This window comes from Magnolia sinica, chromosome 19, assembly GCF_029962835.1.
Source record: "Magnolia sinica isolate HGM2019 chromosome 19, MsV1, whole genome shotgun sequence".
In the NCBI taxonomy this organism is placed as follows: Eukaryota; Viridiplantae; Streptophyta; class Magnoliopsida; order Magnoliales; family Magnoliaceae; genus Magnolia; species Magnolia sinica.
The window spans coordinates 23,837,025-23,857,463 of record NC_080591.1 but is presented as its reverse complement, the minus strand read 5'-3'; positions in this window follow the sequence as shown (position 1 = coordinate 23,857,463).

Here is a 20,439-nt window from a genome sequence, read left to right as displayed (position 1 = left end):
GGCTTCAATGGACGGCCATAAATAAATCAAAATGGGCCCCATACATATACCAAGGTGGGCCTCAATGAGCGGCCACAAATAAATCAAGATGGGCCCCATACATATACTAAGGTGGGCCTCAATGGACGGCCATAAATAAATCAAAATGGGCCCCATACATATACTAAGGTGGGGTACACTTGAACCATAGGTCTGTCTTATTTCTAGTCTCAAGCCTGTTAAGACAAGCTTGCCAAATGGTTGGACGGTTTGGATGCAACACATGCATCAAGGGTGGGGCCCACAGAACTATGGATTTGACTCAGTCTTTAGCTCATGCCATCAAATGAGCTTTCAAAGGGGTTGGATGGCTTGGATGCATCACATGCATCATGGTGGGGGAGTCCACATGAAGGCCCATCATCAAGTATATATTATATATAACATAATATATAATCTACATATAATGTATATAACATATACAATATTATATATAATATAATACAATATTATATCTAATATAATACACACACACTGAGTGGATGGGATACAGCACATGCATCATGGTGGGTCCCACTGTCATTGGACAGTGTGAACAAAACACATACATAATGGGTCCCACCGTCCGTGGACGGTATGCATAAAGCACATACATCACTGTGGGTTCCACCGTCCACAGTCAGTGGACGGTGTGAATAAAACACATACATCACTGTGGGTCCCACGTGGGGCCCACCATAATGCTTATTTGCAATCCAACCCGTTGGTAAGGTCACACGGACCCTAGATGAAAAGGAACACAAATTTCATAATGATCCAAAACTTCTGGACGCCCAGAAGAGTTTCAATGGCAGACGTCCATTCCCTACTATTTTCTGAGACGTGGGCCACCTGAGCTTTGAATATGGCTGATTTTTGGGTGGCCCACAGCCAGGGAGGGGGGGCCAACAAATGAACGGCGTGGATGTTATATACACATCACAGTGGGGCCCACGGCTGCCTCCAGCGTCAAGCAGCAGGACGTTGCTGGCATCCTCTGACTGCAGCAATGCTGCTGTTGTATTTTATTTTTTATTTTTTTTGAAGAAAGGCGGTTTTTCTCAGGTGGGGCCCACACGGGCAAAATCCACCCCGTGCACTGGCTTCCATGGTTCAAAACAAGCTGAACAAGCCCAATATCTGAGATTTTTCGGTGTATGGAAATGGTAGGGTGGTTTTCAATAGTAGAAACCATTATTTTATAAGCTATGGCCCGCCAGAAGATCGGATTGGCCCCATTTTTTGGCTCAACGCCTAAAATAGTCTGAGGAAAAGGATGGACGGCGTGGATTGAATACATACATCAAGGTGGGGCCTATATGAGCGGGCCTCCCCATAAGCTTGGAAACAAGCTAATATTTGCGTTTTCCCCAGTTCTGCTGGACGGTTGGGCATAACACATGCATTGAGGTGGGCCACCAAATGGTAGATGGTGTAGATACAACACATATATAAGGTGGGGTCCATCCATGTGGGCCACACAACCAAATCATCACAAAAAGGGAGAGAGAGAGAGAGAGAGAGAGAGAGAGAGAGAGGGAGAGAGAGAAAGAGAGAGATCAAAACACGTGTGATGGAGGGACCCCAACACTATGGGCCCTCCGTTTTCAAGCATCCAATCATACATCAAGTGGGTCCCAATACATGTGGGCCCATTAAATCAAAATTCAACGGTGGAGATTCCTTCTCCACTAAAATGGACGGTGTAAATGACCTTTATTCAAGCTAGAAAAGTAAACATCATGATGGGTCTATGGAGAATGGCCCCATCATGGAATTATAATAAAAATCAAGGTGGGCCATTGGCCACATCTAGGGTCCAAAGCGAGATCCATACCATCAATCGGTAGGCCTCACTTGGCCCATCGTCAAAATAATGAAATCTAGCCTATGGAAGCACCCACCGTCGATCTTCTTAGTATGTTGGAATGCCGGTCTCCTTGTGCTTCACTTTGATGGAGGGAGATGAGGTTTGAATGGCTAGGATGAAGGTTTATGGGATGGGAAAGTGGGCTACAAAAATCACTTCTCTCCTTAGAAATGCATGGATATCCACCTCTCTTCTCTCTTGGAATTGTTGCTTGGAATTTGTGTTGAGAATAAGAGAGAGAGGTGTGGTGGTTGTAAGAGAGATGTGAGTGATGGATGTGAGGTGAGTGATGGGTAAGGTGAGTGATGGGTGAGGTGAGAGATTGGTTGACTTTGGAGTTTGCTTGACTTGTGGAGAAAGGAAGCATGGGTTGCTCTTGTACTTGACATGATGTGATGTGATTGATTGATGGGACATGTTGTCAAGATTCTCTTGGGATTTGCAACGCGCGGTGTTTTTTCTCGAACTGAACGCGGGTCTACATTTCCCTGCCAGGGTATCGGATCGGTCCGCGAGTCGCGGCATTGGAACCGCGGCGACGGTGCGGTCGCAATGGTACAAGTCTCGAGTCGAGCCGACTCTGATATATGGAACACAACTTAGGATCACGCGCCTTGCGCCGACACGCTCGGTCACCGAGCGATCGAGAGGACGCGGAAGCCTATGGGCAGATGGGCCAGTGATACGGGTCTTACATCGAATACATCACAATGGGCCTTGCCTATGGGCCTCGAATACATCACAATGGGCCTTGCCATGGGCCTCGAATACATCACAATGGGCCTTGCCCATGGGCCTTCAAGTAGGTGGGCCCCATCATATGGGCCTTAAATACAATGTAGGTGGGCTTCATCATATGGGCTTTAAATACAAGGCAGGTGGGCCCTATCACATGGGCCTTAAATACACATCATGATGGGCCTTATGGATGGGCCTCAAATAAGGCTATGGGCCTTATTACATGGGCCTTAAATACAGGGCAGGTGGGCCCTATCACATGAGCCTCAAATACAAGGCAGGTGGGCCCTATCACATGGGCCTCAAATATACATCATGATGGGCCTTAAGTGGGCTTAGACCACACCAAAAATCATTTCAATAGTTGTAGGTGTAACATTTATACCACTGTACGCTATCATTCCATGGGGCACATGGCCCACTAATGATGATCAGCACTGTCCAAACATTGTCTAGGTAAATCAGCACCATCTAAACATTTTCCATGTAAATCAGCACCATCCAGCCATTACCCATGTAAATCAGCACCGTCCAGCCATTACCCATGTAAATCAGCACCTTCTAGCCATTGTCCATGTAAATCAGCACCGTCCAGCCATTGTCCATGTAAATCAGCACCTTCTAGCCATTGTCCATGTAAATCAGCACCGTCCAGCCATTGTCCATCACCGTCTAGCACCATCTGGACGATATGGATGGAATAAATACATCAGGGTGGTCCACCAATGGACGGACGATTTGGATTTAACACATATCATAGGAGGTGGGCCCCACCTGTCCACTGACGTTAGCAGCAGCAGCAGCTACTGCTGCAAAGAGGTGCACGACGTGGATGAAGCCCACATCACAGTGGGCCATGTCCAGATGGATGAACAGCTTGATGAAACACACATGTCATGGTGGGGTCCCACCATTCTCAAATGGATGAATGGTTAGGATGTAACATATACATCACGGTGGGTCCCGGATCTTGTTGCCGTCCACAGCAACTTCCAGCTGCAACGAAGGGTGTAAGGATACAAACATCACGGTCGTCCCCACCGTCCAGATGGACGGTGGGATGAAACACATGGCATGGTGGGACCCTCAGAGCTGGTGACTTTAATACCAGTTATACAGCAGGTATGAGGTACATCAGCCAATCAGATTCAAGATAGGTGGGTCACACATGGGGCCCACATGCACAGATATACATATGAATATATACATACCATATATATATAATATCATATTATTTTATTATAATATAATATAATATTATAATATATACATACAATATATGTATACATATACACATCCCACATATGCCAACGTCCAAATCCTCTGGACGTTCTAGATGGATGGTGTGGATACATCCATCCAGGTGGGCCATCGTTCATAAGGAGAGAGAGAGAGAGAGAGAGAGAGAGAGAGAGAAGGAGAGAGATCGGCAATGACGGAGGGGCCCCGCCACTATGGGCCCCTCTTAGATACAAAGCATACACCAAGGTGGGTCCCACCATATGTGGGCCCTTAAATCACAACAATAAAATAAAATAAAATAAATGACAAAAATGTAGATCCAAGATCACCCACCTTTGATCTCCTCTTCCTTCTTCCGCCTATAGCTTCTAGAGCTCCAAGGAAACAATTTCAACGGTTGAGAAGATTTTTGGATGGTGGAGATGGGAGGTAGGAAGGTGGGCCACATCTAGCTCTCCCTCATGGAGCTTGGACATTGGACGTAGGAGCTTAGATTACTTGGAAGAGAAGGGAGAAATAAGAGAAAGAGGAGATGGGATGGAGTGATGGATGGGAGAGAGGGATGGGTTGTGTAAAGGATTGTTGACTTTTGGGGTTGTTGTGTAAGAGAGGTATGTGTTGTGATGGGGTGAGTGATGTGTTGGGTGATGTGTATACTTGACATGTGCTTGACCCTTGATGGGATTAATTGATTGATTGATATGACATTAGGGTAGAGATTCTCTTTGGTTTTGCAATACATGTCATTTTCCTCGAACTGAACGCAGGCACACATCTCTTGAATTGGGTATTGCCTCGGCAAGCGAGATGCGGCATCGGAACCACGGCAACGGCGCGGTCGCTATGATACAAGTCTCAGGTTGAGTCAACTCAGATTGACAGGGTGCGACTCAGGTTCAGGCGCAAACACCGATTACAGGTCGCGGGTCATCGAAATTCAACAAGGAAGATCGCGGGAATCTACGGAATGGTGCGGACTAAGAAAATAAATGCACAAATAGTAATCCCAAACATGATTATATATAGTGGTTCGACTACGTGCCTACTCTACTCCCGGCGAACGTACTTAACCCATGAGTGCACCGAATTTCACTATCAGAGGTTTCAAATCAGGTTCACCCGAAACCTTTACAGCCCTACACAAGAACTCTACAATTTATGCCATACATAAGAGCAAAGGTCCTAATCCCAAACCTGACAGTTTAGGCCATATAGGCCAAGGTCCTAATCCCGAACCTAAGATTTATGCTCTTCACAAGAGCAAGGGTCCTACTCCCGAACTCAACAATTTAGGCCACACAAACCAAGGTCTTAATCCCGAACCTAAGATTTATGCTCTTCACAAGAGCAAGGGTCCTACTCCCGAACCCAACAATTTAGGCCACACAAACCAAGGTCCTAATCCCGAACCTAAGATTTATGCTCTACTAAAAAGCAAGGATCCTACTCTAGAACCCAACAATTTAGGCCACACAGGCCAAGGTCCTAATCCCGAACCCAACAATTTAAGCTACACAGGCCAAGGTCCTAATCCCGAACCTAAGATTTATGCTCTACTCAAGAGCAAGGGTCCTACTCCCGAACCAGGCAATTTAGGCCACACAGGCCAAGGTCCTAATCTCGAACCTAATCGAGTTTGTGGATAGCAAACTCTTAGCATTAATCCTTTACAAGGAAGGAGGCTAACCTTTGAACTTCTAAAAATGATACTTACTTGTCGGATTGAGTCCATTTTTTAGCTCCTCTTGGGTTATTTGATCTCTACTATTCCGTGCTTCAATCAACTCTCAATGCTCCCCCAATCGTGTTGTCGTTACTTCGCTAAGGCTTCAGCTCCACGGTCAATCTCCTTGTATTTGATTCTTCTTCAAGATGACCAAGGTGATGGGAGTAGGTTGAATCTCCTACAACTAATGGGAAGTTGCTTATCCTAGGTAATTCAACCGATGGACACTCTAAAGTTTACTTTACCGACGTTTTTCAAAAAAACAAAAAGTCGAGAAGTCCTTTTAGCGACGAAATTAATTTCGTAGCTAAAGGTGGCTTTTAGCGACAAAAATTTTCATCGCTAAAGGGTGTTTTGAATTTTTGAAAAAAATAAAAAGTCGAGAAGTTTCCTTTTAGCGATGAAATTAATTTCGTACCTAAAAGTGGTTTTTAGCGATGAAAATTTTCATTGCTAAAGGGTGTTTTGAATTTTTGAAAAAAACAAAAAAGTCAAGAAGTCCTTTTAGTGACGAAATTAATTTCGTAGCTAAAGATGGCTTTTATCGACGAAAATTTTCATTGCTAAAGGGTGTTTTTGAAAAAACAAAAAAGTCAAGAAGTTTCCTTTTAGCGACAAAATTAATTTCGTAGCTAAAGGTTGCTTTTAGCGACGAAAATTTTCGTTGCTAAAGGGTGTTTTGAATTTTTAAAAAAACAAAAAAGTCGAGAAGTTTCCTTTTAGCGAAAAGGTGGCTTTTAGCGAAGAAAATTTTTGTCGTTAAAGGGTGTTTTAAATTTTTGAAAAAAACGAAAAAGTCAAGAAGTTTCCTTTTAGCGACGAAATTAATTTCGTAGCTAAAGGTGTCTTTAGAGATGAAAATTTTCATTGCTAAAGGGTGTTTTGAATTTTTGATCAAAACAAAAAAGTCGAGAAGTTTCCTTTTAGCGACGAAATTAATTTCATAACTAAAAACTACTTGTAGCGATGAAAATTTTCGTTGCCAAAGGGTGTTTTGAATTTTAACAAAAAAAATTTTGTGCTGTCTTAGAAATGTCCGTGGTAACACTTTTACCGACGAAAATGTTCGTCAATATAAGTGTTTTTCCTAAATCCTTTTCCCAACGGCTGAAAACCGTCGGTAATAATGTAAAAATGTTTTAATTTTTAAAAAATTTTGTCCGTAAAAATGTATGTGTATATATATATATATATATATATATATATATATATATATAGTTTTTATATCATATGATTGGAAATTTTTTTTATATATAATTAAAAGGTAATATTTAAATGATTTAAAATATCATATGAAAAAGAATATTGAAAAGTTTAGAAATTTTAACTATGTTTGAGAAAAATTTTGAGAACAAAATGATACTTTTGAAGAAAAAAATTGAAAATTTGAAATTTTTGAAAAAAAAATAAAATATGAGAAATTTTTTGAGATTTTGAAAATAAAAATTCAAAATTTGTATTTTAATTTTTTTTTGAAATATTTTATAATAAAAATGATATTTTGTTAAAAGAGTAAAAAAATATACATTTTGAAAAAAAATGTTATTTTTAAATGGAAATTGAAATTTATCTGTGAAAAATAAAATTACTAAATTATTAGGGACATCCACTAATTGAACCTTTAATCAACTCTTTTTGGACAATTTAATCAGTTCAGATTGAAGAGTAAATAACTTCAGATGTTTAAATCAAGTTCACCAATTTCTCCCAAATTGGATCTCCTGCCCTCAAATTTTGAAATCAAAGGTTCAAATCCTTGACTTTGCTAGAAAAACATGAAGAATCAAGCATTTCTCACATATTGGCATTAATTTGGTACGATTTAAACAAAAAAATGGAGCAAAATGCAAAAATACTCGCCAAATCAAAACTGGCGCCAAATAGCATTAGTAAAAGTATATTTTGAAAGGATTTATTTGATCTGTTGCCAAAGTATTCGTCGCTAAAAGTTTTATGACTATTTTTAGCGATGAAAATATTCGTCACTAAAAGTTTTGTAATAAATATTAGGGACGAAAACTATCGTCGCTAAAAGTTGTTTTAGTATTTTTACCTACAAATAAAATTTTGTCGGTAGAAGTGTTTGGCAATGAAACAATTCGTCACTAAAAGTATTTTTAGCGATGAAAAAAATCATCGCTAAAAAGCTTGCCTTTGGCGACGATTTAAAATTTTCATCGATAAAAACCTCTTGCGTCGGTTTTTTAGCGACGAATGTAGCGACGAAAATTTTCATCGGTAAAATGTTTTAGCTACAAAAATTTGTCTTTTAGCGATACGGTCAATCTCCTTGTATTTGATTCTTCTTCAAGATGACCAAGGTGATGGGAGTAGGTTGAATCTCCTACAACTAATGGGAAGTTGCTTATCCTAGGTAATTCAACCGATGGACACTCTAAAGTGTCATAGAGACTATAGATGTACCTATAAGGTTGGTCTCAATACTCCAAAGAAGGCATGAGATCATGTTCTTGCTTAATAGAAGCATGGAATGCTTGTTAAGTGATGAATCACAAGGAAGAGGACATGAATCTCAATGGAAAAGAGTTCTAGGCTATAGATTAGGCTTGGGATGCACTAGAGTCTCTAAAATGCCTTAATCCATCGTTTTTGCAAGTTTCTACAAGCTTCTTTTATAAAGAAAAAGTTCTAATTGATAAAAAATGGCTAGTTCTCGGTGTTACCGAAGATACCTTCAGTATCACCGAACTTACTTCGGTGGTACCGAATTATATCCTGAAGTTGTTGGACAAAAACATTCACTTTTCAATGGTCTGCTACCTAAACAGCTTTGGTGGCACATTTTGCTACCTAAACAACTTCGGTGGCACATTCGGCTACCTAAATTGGACAAATTTTCCTGTTTAAATTCTTTGTCCTTTAAATCTTCAACAACTTCATTCTTCCTTAAGCCAACCATAGAATGATGAAAATTTTGAACTTTGAATGGCTTGAATAGATGATCTAAGTGGTTTTTCCTATTTGGGTCCAAATCATCTAGAGGTTAATGAGTTGTTTTAGGACAAGGGTTAGTATCACCAAGGCCACTTGTTTACCTGTTCTCGCCACCTTGATAGTTCTGCTCCGCTATGTCTTCGGTCTTCACATTCTAATGGCTCAACCGACTTTACGACATAACGACTCACATGACCGACAAACCAGGGTGCAAAAATGACTGCACTAACAGATATTATTCTAGCAATACCAGAATTGCCGACGCCAGTAAATAAATCGAACCGTCACAGATTACACTAAAGAATTCCAGCGGTTGGCAACACGAAATGATCTGTTAGAATCTGAGTCACAAAAAGTAACACAATTTATAGGAGGGTTATGATCGACAATTCAGGATCAAGTTCAGATGCACCTAGTCAGGAACGTAGATGAGGTAGTTCAGTTGGCAGGTAGGGAAGAAACGCAGCTTGCAAGAGTCTCTAATCAGCCTTATCCTTCAACGCGACCCCCATTATGGGTCCCACATAAGATCCAGTACTGGCACGAGGAAAAGAACCAGTAGGAGAACATCCTCAACCTCCCGCAACCGCAAACGGTGATATGGGAAGCAGCTCATCTAGACCTCAACGTGTAACACTTACAACAACGGGCCCGAGTAGGATTCCAATTCATTATGTTCGGCCAAAGTCGAACAATTGTTACCACTGTGGCCAACCAGGCCACTTATCAAATATTTGTCCTCAACATCACGCAACACACTTGGCCATAAACGAAGGAGGCACTGAAGGTGAGGCCACAGAAGAAGACCTTGGCTTTGATGAATATGAGCAAGCTACCGAGGAAGGAGCAAATGATGATGAATGGATGGTCCAGGATCGTGGCGAATCTCTAGTTGTGAGGCGATTACTGTATACCCCACGAAAGGAAATACATCCAAAGAGACAATATATTTCGTACGCGGTGCAGTGTCAATGGAAAGTCTGTGACGTGATCATAGACAGTAGAAGTAGTGAGAACATCGTCTCAAGAGTGATGGTGGACAAGTTGTAGCTACCAATGACAAAACATCTTTCCTCGTACTTAATTGGTTGGATAAAAAAATATGAATGAGACCAAGGTAACTGAACAATGCACTATCTCGTTTTCAATTAGCAAAAATTATAAGGATCAAATACTTTATTACGTGGTCGACATGAAAGCATGCCATATGTTACTCGGTCGATCCTGGTAGTCGGACCATGATGCGACCTATCGAGGACGAGACAATGTCTATGTCTTCGTTAAGGATAGTAAAAAAAATAACCATTGCCCCTATAACACCAGAGAACCACCCTAAAGCCTTTAAAGTAGAGGGGAGTTCTCTCCTGACCATTCAAGATTTCATGGAGGAATCATGGAAATCGGTGAGGTATACACCATAGTGGTGAAGGTAGAGGAATCGGAACTCTCAAACATTTCTTTAAGTTTAAGACTATTGCTAAATGAATTCAAAAAAGTATGGCCTGAAGATTTACCCGATGGATTACCCCCCATGAGGGACATCCAACATCACATAGACCTTGTCCCTAGGGCTAGCCTGCTTAACCACACTCATTATCAGATGAGTCCGAAGGAATGTGAGATACTTCAGGGGCAAGTGAAGGAATTGATCCGTAAGGGTCTCTTGAGAGAGAGCATGAGCTCATGTATTGTACCAGCATTATTAACATAAAAAAAGGGAGCTAGTGCATGTGTCTCGACAGCTGGGCAATTAACAAAATTACAATCAGATATCTGTTTCTAATACCGCAATTGGACGACATGCTCGATACGCTAGAAGGGGCCAAAGTGTTCTTTAAACTAGACCTAAGGAGTGAGTACTATCAGATTCGTATCTGACTCGGTGATGAGTGGAAAATGACATTTAAGACCAAGGAAGGGTTGTATGAGTGGCTGGTCATGTCCTTCGGTCTATCGAACGCACCAAGTACTTTTACGCATTTGATAAATTAAGTTTTAAAACCGTTCACTGGCTAATTTGTGGTAGTATATTTTGATGACATACTGATATATAACCAGGATGAGACGGAGCGTAAGAAACATCTCAAGCAGGTGCTGTAAGTCCTACAAATTAACAAGTTGTACCTCAACTTGAAGAAGTATAGCTTTTTAACAAATAGCCTGTTGTTCCTCGAATTTGTTGTAACATCCGTTGGCATCCGTGTGGATGATGAAAAGGTGTGAGCTATTAGGAAATGGTCGATCCTAACAAACATTCATGAGGTGAGGAGTTTTCATAGGTTGGTGACCTTCTATCATTGATCTGTGCGAAATTTTAGCACGATATAGTCACACCTATTACAAATTGCATGAAGAATGGACCGTTTCAGTGGACCGATGAGACTAACAAAAGCTTTCACGAGATCAAGCATCGTTTGTCCATAATACCAATCTTGGTGCTTCCTAATTTCGACAAACTATTTGAGGTTGAGTGTGATGCTTTATATGTAGGAATTGGAGGAGTATTATCACAGGAAGGTAGGCCAGTAGCCTTCTACAGTGAGAAGCTCAGTGAAGCTCGAAAGAAGTGGTCGATGTATGAGCTTGAGTTGTATGTAGTTGTTTAGGCGCTACGACATTGGCGGCATTATTTGATTCAAAGACAGTTTGTTATGTACACTGATCATCAAGCATTAAGGTTTATTAATAGTCAGACTAACGTGAATCGTGTGTATGTTAGATGGGTTGTGTTTTTACAAGAATTCGTATTCGTTCTAAAGCACAAGTTAAGGCAGCAAAACAAGGTGACTGATGTACTTAGTCGTCGTGCATCACTACCTGTTCCAATGAGTAATGAGGTGGTCAGCTTTGACTGTCTCAAAGAGCTGTATGCCAAGGACGAGGACTTCAAGGATTCTTGGATGAAGTGCCAAGAAGGTCATCCCAATGACCTACATATACAGGACGGTTTCATCTTCAAGGGAAATCGATTGTGCATCCCCCAAAGTTTTCTAAGGGAGCGTATTATTTAGGAGCTACATAGAGGTGGCCTTGGTGAACACCTTAGGCTAGATAAGACGCGAGCTCTTGTGGAAGAGTGGTATTACTGGCCACAATTGGTACGTGATGTGGGAAAAACAGTACAACATTGTCATATTTGTCAAACCTCAAAGGGTCAATCTCAGAATATAGGCCTCTACACCTCGTTACCTGTGCCTGACGGCCCTTGGGAGTATTTATTTATGGACTTCATGCTTGGTCTTCCACGAACACAACACGGCATGGATTCAGTGTTCGTGGTGGTAGATCGTTTCTCCAAGATGACTCACTTTATCCCATGCAAGAAAACTCTCGATGCAACACACGTAGAGAATTTATTCTTCAGAGAGGTTGTGTGGCTACACAGGGTTCCCAAGACTGTTACTTTCGACCGTGACACAAAGTTCATTAGTCACTTTTGGCGAACTTTGTGGACTCGATTCAATACAGGACTTTTGTTCAGCAGTGCTTACCATCCACAGACTGATGGGTAGATCGAGGTTGTGAATCGCACTTTGGAAAACCTCCTTCGGTGTATTTCAGGAGAAAAATCAAAGTAGTGAGAAGCGGAGTTTACGTTCAAAAACATGATAAACCGCTCGACAGGAAAATTCCCGTTTCAGATTATTTACGGATGAATGCCTCACCACACACTTGACTTAGTCCCTCTGCCCAAACTCTCAGGCACGAGTATTGCAATAGAACATATGGTAGACATGATCATGGGCATTCATGTGGAGGTGCAGACTAAGGTACATGTCTCTCGAATGAGAAGTATAAGGAGCAAGTGGACAAGCATTGGTGACAAAAAGTGTTCGAGGTGGGCAACCACATTATGGTCCATCTGCGCAAAGAAAGATTTTTAACCAGGACATATAACAAATTGAAAAATAAGAAGATTGGACAGGTACTAATCATCTGAAAAATCAATGACGACACTTACGTTGTTGATCTTCTATATGACATGGCTATCTCACGAACTTTCAACGTCGTGGACCTGAACGAGTATAATGAACTAGAGTAGGACGAGTTCTTTTGAAGTGGAGGGGACTGATGTAAAGCGGGTCGCGAACAGTTTCATGGCCAAGATGGATCAGAAAAGGCTCAGTCGACGACAAAGGTCATCAAGACCGTCATAACCTTAAAACAGACATATCTCGCAAACTGGAATGAGTTATTCGACGTACCATATATGATTTTGGGGTAGGACGAGCTACTTTAGCCAACCAACCCAACTTTTCCAGGTTGCCCATGCCAAATTTGCGAGATTCCATCATATCGACAGTCAAATTCCATGTTTATTTCCTTTTTTAATATTTTAAGTAAGTTTTAGTTTGATTATAACTCTTCATCCGTTGGGCTTTAGGAGTTGTGTCCCACATGGAAAGTGTTTATAAAAATTAGGAGAATAACATGGTTAAGCCACATAGGACGCTTACTATAAATAGTAAATTTACTATTTATAGTAAGTTGCGAATTTTAGGGAGTTTTAGTTATAGTTTAATTCTTAAACTTATTCCAAGTCTTGGTATCCCTATTTAAAGGGTTGTAGACTCATTTATTTCAGCTATCAATCATCCAAGAAGTTTCTTTCATATATATATCTTAAAATTATTTCTATTTCTTCTCCTCATGGATTCAAGAAGTCTCTGTAAGGAGTCCAAAGAAGCTCCACGGATTCGGAGTAATTACCCTTGAGGAAGATGGTGATCGACCTCATCACGTTCATCCCTGCATCAAATAACCTATCATTGATCTAAACCATTCATTCATTTATACAACTAAGAGAAAAGTATATAAGTGATCCTTTGCTTTCCCAACAAGAGCATGTAAATTGACAGTTACCATTCACAAAATGAGTTCAATCATGTGTTAAAACATCACTTGGGTGATCCTTACTATTTAATTTATAGCTTAGAAACAACGGTTAGTTGTAACAAATTGGCTCAATTCAAGGGCTTATGATCAATCAATTGGAGTGATTCTTGTACCATGGCTTGTTCTTAGTTATATGAATGAATTAATGGTTTAGATTGATGAGAGGTCATCCCATGTTCTATTTAAAAGACTTGAAAAGGTTGCAAATAATATCATATATGAGTCTAGATCACCTGCTTACCCACAAGGAGGAATTCCCTATTGGTTGTAATGTGATTGGGCCACATCATCATAGATTGCATTAAATGCAGCATTGCTGACAAGGTCAATGATGATGTCAACCAATCACAACGCAGGAAAATTAAAAATCCTTGTGTGGCAAGCAAGGGATCCAAATTCATCATTTATATTGGTGTTCGGATACCATGATAAATTATAGTGTTCTTAGTTGCATCGGTTCACTTGGACAGTCCAATCAATTGATTTAAACTATTCATTGAATTCCGAACACATTCCATGTGATACCCTGCAAAAACCCATACAAGTTGGATGATCTGATATGATCTAATCTACCTTAATTTTGCCTCATTTTTTGTAACCACCATCTTTCCAAGTCCCTTGATATGATACACCATCCTCTCATGGCTCGATCTTTTAGAGAAAGTGGTTGTTCGACATGGAATCAGAGCAAAATATCAAGTATTCAAATTTTGAAAGTAGCAAATATACTACTAGAATATATTCTCCCATAGGGGTCATTTATGGTGTGTGTTCAGTGTTCCTCCACCTTTGCCCATATATTCCCATGCGGAGTTCTACCACTCACGTGCAGGAGTGTTGGAGTGACCGCAGGAGACCTTATATGTAGAGAAAGTTATACTTAACTTGGGTCGGCCTCGCCATCTTGTATTTGTGAAATCCAATTTGACCATCAGATGCATCAGCCTGATGTTTGCACCCTAGACATTACAATGAACGACACAACTGATGGTTTGAGTGGAATGTGAAAATTATTTGATATTCTTTAATGTCAAAATGATATATATTTCAAGGTGAGGCCAATCCAAGTTAAGTCACTTTTTCTGCAGGTAAGGTCTCCCACAATCGAACTCATAAGAGACCAACTTCTTGGAACAAAGAAAAACAATGAACGACACATGCATAAAATGGGTGTACCTAAATAAAGAATATTGAAAAGGATGAGTGGTTAAGTAGGAAAGAATAAAATTAGAAACAAAGGCATTGAGAGAAAATTAAAAGCAACTCCAATGCATAACAAGATGAGGGGAAAGTACCACGAACTAACTACACTAGTTCTAGGGAGTTCATTCAAGGTGATAAACAGACAAGGGAAGCTAAGATCCAAAGGATGTTGATAGAGATCGAACTAAAAGCTCGTGATCTCTAATGTAATTGAGGATATAGTCCTTGGTATTGGATTAGTGTAACAATATTTGTAAAGATATCTTATCCTAATTAATTAAGACAAGGCTCCAATGATTACTATGATGATGATGATGATGATGATATATTAATTCTTCTAGCAATTAAATGAGGTTTGCAAAGCCCAAGCATGGTACGTAAGAGAGAATGTGTGTACTCCACGAATTTATCAATGTGTCACATGTGTAGTATATAATTGTCCACAAGGTCAATCTAACCTATGTATAATACCTCAACCATAGAAAATTTGGGTCCCAGACAACAAAACAGTACCAAGACCAAAGCCCATTTGATGTGGGGAAGGGTGTGAGACAATAAGAGAGATCATTATCTTCTTCAAGTGATTAAAACCTTGAATTCGTAAGGAGAGTTTTGGAATCCACTAAACATTAAGATAGAAAATCTCAATAATTTATTGAATAATGTGTAATATTTTTTTTTTTCTCAATTATACCATTAATAAAAATACCCCCAAAATTTTTAATTACCAAAAATAGAAAAATTCCTTAATAAAAGTCTTAATTCAACTAAAATATAACTTACCAAAAATAGCAAGTTCTTCTAAAATTAGAAAGTCCTAAATTAATCATATTGGAGCATTCCTGACATGATTACAATCAATCTCTGAAAAAATATGAATATCTAAAACTAAAAAAACTAAAAAAATACAACAAAAATTGAAATTACAAAAAATAAATCTTTTTTTAAAAAAAATCTCAAATTTAAGTTGGAAGCATGCATTTTCTAATGAAATGGATAGACATGACCCACATTGTGGATTGGTTGACTCTGAATGACTTGTTATGATAAACATTGATAGGTCATGCATCCCGTAACAATACCCAGATCAAAAGTTATGGTCGACTTATAGTTCACACTTCAAAAGTCAATTTCTTCCCATCCAGATTGGATTTCTTTGAACTGGACATGCCCGGGGGATAATTATATCATGCCCTATGTAGGACCGGCCTCATATATGATGAATTACTTTCGCTTCTATTTGACATTCTTTTAGTCTAGTCATGCAAGGAATGCGTCTATGCCACGTCCTATACCATTCCACTATGTGTAACAATACAATCTAAAGGTGGGGCTTGCCAAAGTCATGGGCCTAGCTCCTTTGACTTTCTAGATGTGAATGTGTATTTGGATGCATCAATGCACGGAAATGTGATCCATTAATCTAGCAAAGAAAATTCATAAACAAATTGTGGTTTCCTTATATTTATAATATTGAGGATACATCTCTAAGTATCATCCAAACCTAAGTCACATCAATCAAATTATCATGATTTTGATGGGCAATAAAATAAATCATCACACCGAAATACCAAAATGCACCACAAGTCATGAATTGAAGCAAGTTGAAATCTAAATATAATCGTAACTCTCTCTCTCTCTCTCTCTCTCTCTCTCTCTCTCTCTCTCTCTCTCTCTCTCTCTCTCTCTCTCTCTCTCTCTCTCTATATATATATATATATATATATATATATATATATATAATTGAGAATAACATGAATATATATAAGATGCTAGAGATTTATAAGAAAAAGATAAAATTCTTAACCAATACATATCTTAACAAATATGGAAATTATTCTAATCCTAAAAGTAGGCCCATTCATGAGTCAGGTGGGCCTCATTAAAGGAAACGTTTTGAAGGTGCGCGAGCGCTGCCCTGCATGTTGTTTCCACTCATGTGGTCTGCCTAAATTATAAATGGGGCTATTTTTTAGCCATGGGCTAAAAATGGGGTGACGCATCTCTTAAGTAGTTGGATTTCATATAAACATCATGAAGGCCCAACCGAGCCAACGACCCCAACTTATTGAAAAATTATTTTGAAAAAGGTATCAAAATGTAAATTCTATATAAAATATGTAGTTTTTTGGGTAAATTTCTCTTTAAAGTATTTTCCAAGGAGGTATTGCCTGCAACGTACCGGTTTCGTCGTGGAAAGTCACAGCTGCATGCATTGACATAGGTCAGTACACGGGCAATAAAGCCTTGTTTTGCTAATGACGAGTTTGGCTCCAAGAGCTCTGTGAGGCCCACCACGATGTACGTGTGACATCCACTCTGTCCATCAGTTTCGACCGATCATGTTAGGTTGCCATGCCAAAAGTTAAGAAAACCAAGCATCAAGTAAGCCACAAAAGATGAAAATGTGGGGATGGAAACGAAGACGATAGAAATCTTCATGAGACAAAATCTCTGTGGACTCGATAATGTTTCAATGGTGGGATTTCAATCCCCTTATAAGTGGACCGGTGCCCCTAATTGAACAGTAATGGAGACTAATAGTATCTGGGAATGGCTCAGATGGATGAATATCGTGGGGCCCAGGAGATATTATACAATAACCAGCCCAAGAGGTCACACTCGATCGATCGGGCTATGAGTTTATACAAGTGGGCTGACAATCCAAATCATTGATTTGATTGGCCGCCATGGATTGCCCATGTACCAAAAAAAATAAAAAAATAAAAAAATCTCCCAAATGAGAACGTCTTCGAATTTCAATAGCTTTGTAGAAAATCAACGGTTTAAGAACGGAAATGCAACAATGATCCGCATTCGACCCATGGCTGGGATCTTAATTTCGATCTTGATGAGTGGACCCATGGTCGCACTTGTACAAACTGAGGAGGAACTCTGGGGTGGCAAACAGGCCAAATCGTATATAAGCCCATCCATGATCTAAGGCTTAGGTCGTTCTCTCTCTGGGCCCACCCGGCCATCAGAATACACAGGCAACCCATACAAACAGCCAATAAATAACTTTTTAACTTAAGGTAATAAGGTTTTTATTGTTATTGTTATTATTATGATTTTTTATTTTTTTTTTTATTTTTAACTTACATCAGCTTGGTAAGCACCTTTGTAAAAATAACTTATGTGATGAAAGTTACTTATTCTCATAAATTTATTTATTTTTTCAAGTTCTAACTTTTCTACTGATCTCTCTCTTACACACTCTCCATGTGAATGGTCTATATCAAAGAAGACCCTCGTGATGGGCTGTCTACATCATAGAAGTTGCGCACACCATGGGTGGTCCACATCAAAGGGGGGCCCCACACAATGGATGGTCCACATCAAAGGTGGGCTCCACATTACTGATGGCCCAAATCAAGGTGAGCCCACTACACCAAAATTGTTTATCAGGAACGGCTAGTTTTTCGGTTCAGGAACAAGTTTAAACCGTTTCTGATTGCACACTGTTCTAAACCGTTTTCAAGTGTAGGCATAAATCACTATTCTACGATATTAGGGCTCTTTGCTCCCATTTTCTTCAATCTTGTCTCGCATCTCTCTCTCTCTCTCATGGAGATCTACGTCCGTCCTCCAGTCAGCCAAGAACCACCCAAATGGTAGAACCATGTCAAATGGAAATCTCCTTCTCTCTCTTAAATGGAGATTCGGCATTTTTGTGCACGATTCATGAAGGAAGAAGTTGGAACCCTAGGGTCTCTCTCTCTCTCTCTCTCTCTCTCTCTCTCTCTCTCTCTCTCTCTCTCTCTCTCACCTTGGAATCTTCTTCTCATTGCAATCCTCAAACCGGGTACCTGTTTACAATCCCGGTCATTTGATTTTACCAAAAAAACCCCTCCGATTTTCCTCTCTTGCAATTACTACCATCTCTTTCCGAGATTTTCTTTTCAAATCCTCTATTTTCTGCGGAGAAATGGCGGTTTCTTCCAAAGGAAGAACATAACTTCCATTTCCGAAGAAATGGAAAGAATGGGAAGAGACGAGTCCTAAAAGGATGAAGGTGTGGACAGAGCTGAAGCCGAAGAAGATCAAAAGGAAAGTCGCAGTTGTTTATTATCTATGCAGGAACGACCATCTTGAGGATCCTCATTTCATGGAGGTTCCTCTCTCTTCTACCGACGGTCTCTACTTCAAAGGTAAAAGCCAAAGAAATTACCAAAACACCCGTATTTTCAGTATAAGGACCGTGAACTCTCTCCCTGCTCTGTTAATTCATTCCGAAAACTCCCTAATTACAAAAGCCCCGTCTTTTGGAGTTAGTTCATTACTGAAACATGGTTGTGGAGAGTTCATCAGGTCAGCATCACTGTAGATGGGGTTTTGGTCTAGAACTTAAAAATAAGGGGGATTTTGTGCAGAAAACTACATGTTTGAAGAAATGCTTCAACCAAGAATCTTCTTGGAAGGAGTGGATTGAGGAGAGATAAATGGTAGGGATTTCAGTGTTTGTGTCTATCCGACTCGCAAGCCATGTCCTGAACCCAGCCCATCAACAGCCCTAAGCATCCATCCACTGTTTGATGGGGTCCATTCACAGCTGTGGTTGGGAGATTGGAGCTACCCATCTACTAGGCACAATGCAGATGGGCCTTGCTCTAGATAACGCAATGCGTGATCGACACTGTTAATTGGCGGCATGCAAACAGACCATTGAGAATATAAATCATCGGCAGTACTATAGATTCAGAAGCATAAATTATATTTTTTTTTCACAGTAATCCTCTCAGTTTTCCACCACCAGTCTGAATAATGCCAGTGACAAATTCGAGGCGGATCATCCAACTGGTGCAGTCTCCAAGCTGTCCATATAGGACCCACTAAATGGGCAGTACCACAGCCGCATAAGGTTTCAAAGGTTTTAGTCTCTAAAAACCGTTCTAGAGTGACCTCTAACAACAAAATTCACATTATACTGAAAGGGCCTCTATCACAAACAGACCTCTGTAAAACCAGCCATTAAAATTAGAATTTTACTCATCCTCTCTCTCTCTCTCTCTCTCTCTCTCTCTCTCTCTCTCTCTCTCTCTCTCTCTCTCTCTCTCTCTCTCTCTCTCTCTCTCTCTGTCGCTCTCGCCCTCTCGCTCTCTCTCTGTCTCTGTCTGTGTCTCTCTCTCTCCCTCCCTCCCTCCCTCCCTCCCTCCCTCCCTCCCTCTCTCTCTCTCTCTCTCTCTGCCCAAATCCACATTATTCCCATTAAAGTGGTGAACTCCAACCTTCGCCAACATCGCATAGTAATCGATCTCAGAAGCATCAATTGACACTCAATCTCTGAGCTATCTCTTCTATAAAATGATGAAGTTGATTTTGAAAATTGGTTGATTTTGTTAAGAGAAACGATTAGATACAATCAGTGTAAGTGAAATTTCACATATTCTAGTCCGTGTGTCACGTATATTGGATATCAGAACCGTGCAGTAGGTTGGAGACACCATGAAGATCGCTTGGTGCAAAAATCTGGCTGATCCACCCATTGGGAGGGCTTGAAATCAATGGACAGTAGATGGCCTCATGCAATATAAGGGTATGCCAATTTATGAGTGGATCAGCATAACTATTATTATACCAGGTGATCTTCACAGAGGGGCCCACCTTTCCTGCACATTTTACATGTATATTTTCAATTTTATTTTCTTAAATTTCTTATTTTTGTGACAATGCAGTTTGACAAAAAAAAGTGTGAGCATTTTAACCCAAGTCCTGTACAATGGGTTGAAAGAATGATTTTTATTTTTTTTTCCTTCTCATTAATATTATGTTTTTCATTGTTTGTATTGTA